Here is a 4,238-nt window from a genome sequence, read left to right as displayed (position 1 = left end):
CCTTCACTGTGGATGGAGTCAGCACTTACAGGAGGCCTCCAGGGAAATTTAGGAACCACTGTCCTAACCTGTGTTGTCTGCCCCTCCACCCAAACCTTTCTGCAAATGGGTGGGCAGACCATGGAGTTATTAGTCAGACTAGCCCCTATCTGTGGTTTGCATTGTGCCGAGCTCACCCTGTAAGGAGAGTGTGAAGCTCCCTCGGTGAGATCCCCTCATGGTTGTGTGTCCATCACAGGTGAGACCCCAGGTGCTCTGCTGCCATCATGCTCTTTACAAAGTTGCTTAACACAGTGAAGAGGAGGCAGAAGCCCCTGCTGCAGGAGGAAGTGACCTGCAGCCTGGTCCCACTGCTCCTTCACTTACAGGACGAGGACCCTGACGTGGGCAAGGTGAGTCCCGCTGCCATGTGCTCCCTGGTGCAGCAGGCCCTGACTGCTCCAGCTCTCCTGCTAGGTCTGTCTCCAGAGCCGCCTCCCAAAAGTGAAAAATCTCAGCCCTACCTGCTTACCCAAGCATGTTCCCTGGCCTTCAATGGACACACAAGTGGAGATGTTTTATGGCTCCCAGCAGCCACTTCCTAAGTCACTGAACTGCAGCCACCATGAAGATCAAACTCCAGGAGCCTCCACTAATAGGAACAAAGAGACACCAAGGGTCAGCAGGATACCATGTGACCCCCACATTCCTTTCCCTCGTTGATCATTTCAGCTGGCTTTTCACTGCAGAGTGACCACAGATTCCAGCTCTTCTCATGATGCAAACTCTCCTTGTCCCATCTTGTGTTGCAGAGGTGTCAGAAAGCCTTGGCTGGGTGTTTTCAGCTCCTGGGATGGTCTTGTCCTAAGCAGATTAACAGCAAGAAGGCTTGGCACACCCATCCCCAGGTGGTGGACAAGATCTGCCAGCACTCTGTAAGTGAACAATCGGCTTCTCGTGAGTGCTGCTTCTAGATGTGGGACCGGAAACGTGTTCCCTCACTCACTGCCCTGATTGCATGTCTAGTACTAGCATAGTGCACTCTGGCTTCCTCTTAGAAGCACCCAGCTCCCCCACTCCTCCCAGTGCCTGTCAGATCTGAACAGCCAGACCTGGCCAGGAGTTCAGTACGGAGGTGAAAGCTCAGAACATAAAGAATCAGTTGATGGCAAAAATGCCTTCTGAATCCTGCAGGAAACTGGATGTCCCCATTTTTCACCTTACCCCAGCCCATTGGCCACTTCTGCACCGTATTTCCTATGCTTTGCACTCTCTCTAATGTCCTCCCCAGATGAAGCCCATACAACCGGGCTTCAGTGTTCTCTAGTGCCAGGCTCCAGCCCTGCAGTGCCAGCAGCTCAGACACCAGCAATGTGTCTGGTGACGCTTTGAAATGGTCATTTAATGACTGCCTGGCATGTAGATGGTCGCCCCCAGGATACATGGAGATGGGAGCTGCATTCTTCCCACCCCTCCAAGCCAAGCAGATGAAATCTCTCTTCTCCTCACCCTGCGGCCCCAGCAACAAGAAGCTTCTTTGGTTTCTATTCCTAGGTGCTGAAGCTCAAGAACGTATCTGACATCTTGCTCCAATGTCTGGATCACCTCCAAAGCCCCCAGGCTCCAATACGACGGGCAGCAGCCATCTTTATCGGTAACCACTACTTTTCTTAAGCAACTTCTATCTGAGAGGTTGTCCCGTGTTCTGCTTGGAGGGCACTAGCAGCAAGAATTAACCCCCTGGGATCCTAGTGTCTAGATTTCCTGCCCTTGAGGCAGTTGGGCTGGGGATTATATCAAAAGGCCTGGAGCAAATTACAACCCTACCCTCCAGCTCCACCCACTGGAATCCCTGTGGGACTGCAGCAATACCATAGCCATTGGCAATCAGGCTCTCCGTATCTTCCAAGACATGAGCCTCTCTGTCTTGGAGCTTGTGGACTTGTCTGATTATCCCAGAGACCACTTGAAAGCTGTTTTGCTTGTTGAAAAGACTGACATTTTTTAAAAGGTAGCCCCAGGGGAGGTGAAAACTCCTGCAAGATTCATTTCCATTGTACGTTCTAGGTTGCACTGTTCAAAGCTCAGAGCCCGCCATGGTCAGGCAAGAGAAGGAGCTGATACTTCAGTGTAAGTAGTTGCCACATGGCTGTGTTTGCATGTGGAAGGAGAGCTCATGCTTCTTGTAGAATATCAGGGTTGGAAGGGACCTCAGGAGATCATCTAATCCAACCCCCTGCTCAAAGCAGGACCAATCCCCAGATAGTGTTTGTTTGTTTTTTAAACCCCAGTTCCCTAAATGGCCCCCTCAAGGATTGAACTCACAACCCTGGGTTTAGCAGGTCAATGCTCGAACCACTGAGCTATCCCTCCCACTTGTGAACCAGTCTAGGAAAAAGTGCAACTCCTCCGCCATGCTGCTGCATTGAGTTCAATTTAGACGTGGCCAGAGGTAGCTGTTGAGAGAGCCTGGACATCAGTCCCAGCTTTGTTTTCTCTGATGTCAGGCGTCACTTCCATCTCCAGGTGCCAGAAGGTTTTACAAGGAGAAAGTAAATGCCAGGCAGGGTGAGAGGCCCTGGCATGTGTCAGGGAGATGGTGCTAAGGAGGTGGATGCCCCAGAATGCAGTGGAAGATGGTGCTGCCAAGGGCAGATGTCACTGAGGACTTAAGGGGTTATCAGATGGCGATGACACTGATAGCCCAGGTGGGTCCAGAGCATCTGGGAGGAGTTAGTTGCTGTGGAAGATCAGGGGTGGCTCCAGGCACCAGCGCAGCAAGTGCGTACCTGGGACGGCAAGCCACGGGGGGCGGCGTGCCGGTCGCCATGAGGGCGGCAGTCAGGCAGCCTTCGGCGGCTGCCTGCAGGAGGACCGCCGGTCCCGCAGCTTTGGCGGCAATTCGGCGGCAGGTACACTGAAGGCGCGGGACCAGCAGATCACCAACAGAAACGCCGCTGAATCCGCGTGACCAGCGGACCGCCCGCAGGCATGCCACCAAAGGCCGCCTGACTGCCGTGCTTGGGGTGGCAAAAAACATAGAGCCGCCCCTGTGGAAGATACAGAGGCCCATGGTGCAGGTGCTAGGGCATGCTAATACGATATGTGTTTTGACCTGAGCTTCCTCTCTCTGTCTCAGCTCTCAGTGGCCTGCAGCAAGATCCGGATTCCTCTGTCCGTGTCAGTGTCTCACGGGCCATTCAGCAAGTTCGGGATGGTGGCAGAAACCAGTCACGTCAGACCCTAGGAGCTAGATTCAGGAACCTGCTCTGCTGCTTGACTGGTCAGGAGGAGAGGGAAAATGCTCCTGACAGAGATCTCTTGGGTGGCCCGGACCCTTCCCAAAGCCACTGATGGGACTCAGGAGGGCCCTGAGTTCCCACAGAGAAGTTGGTGACTGGAGGAGGTCAGCTGAGCCACCACTCCAGCCCCGAAGCCAGTGCCTGCATGATTCTGTGGTAATTACCTGCATTGTTCCCCATGAGATGTAGGCAACTGGGGATGAGTTTAAGTGACCCCAGTACTCAGCAGAATGACGGCTACTGGCTCCAGCTAAACAAAAAGGTGACAAGACTGTTAGTGTAAAACCAAGGGCATTTGCTCTCACGTCTCTGTCTTCCTTCCATAATGGGACGAGTTGCAAGATAGCTGGTTCATTGCATCCCTTTCTTCTGATTAGCCTCCGATCTCTGACACATTCTTTGTGACCTTGTAGGAAGAGATGGAATCTGTGCATTAGCCCTCTCATGCTATGGAGCCACAAGAAGGTTTGACAGCAGAAGTAGATGCAGTGTTGACGAATCTACGAGGGACTAACAGGTTCATGCCAAAAATGATTAGGGGTCTGGAGCACATGACTTATGAGGAGAGGCTGAGGGAACTGGGATTGTTTAGTCTCCAGAAGAGAAGAATGAGGGGGGATTTGATAGCAGCCTTCAACTACCTGAAGGGGGGTTCCAAAGAGGATGGAGCTCGGCTGTTCTCAGTGGTGGCAGACGACAGAACAAGGAGCAATGGTCTCAAGTTGCAGTGGGGGAGGTCCAGGTTGGATATCAGGAAAAACTATTTCACTAGGAGGGTGGTGAAACACTGGAATGCGTTACCTAGGGAGGTGGTGGAGTCTCCTTCCTTGGAGGTTTTTAAGGCCCGGCTTGACAAAGCCCTGGCTGGGATGATTTACCTGGGAATTGGTCCTGCTTTGAGCAGGGGGTTGGACTAGATGACCTCTTGAGGTCCCTTCCAACTCTGATATTCTATGA

General features: G+C 52.8%; 1 long non-coding RNA gene across 1 annotated transcript; it reads left to right on the top strand.

The window, feature by feature from the left end:
• Positions 1 to 1,561: 1,561 nt before the first annotated feature.
• On the top strand, positions 1,562 to 3,227 carry LOC128823140 (uncharacterized). Its single transcript, XR_008441693.1, has 3 exons — positions 1,562 to 1,633; positions 2,047 to 2,109; positions 3,119 to 3,227. It is a non-coding gene; the product is annotated as an uncharacterized LOC128823140 (long non-coding RNA).
• Positions 3,228 to 4,238: the final 1,011 nt, after the last annotated feature.

Source organism: Malaclemys terrapin, chromosome 15 (genome assembly GCF_027887155.1).
Source record: "Malaclemys terrapin pileata isolate rMalTer1 chromosome 15, rMalTer1.hap1, whole genome shotgun sequence".
Classification (NCBI taxonomy): domain Eukaryota; kingdom Metazoa; phylum Chordata; order Testudines; family Emydidae; genus Malaclemys; species Malaclemys terrapin.
This window is presented reverse-complemented; position numbering and strand designations above follow the sequence as displayed.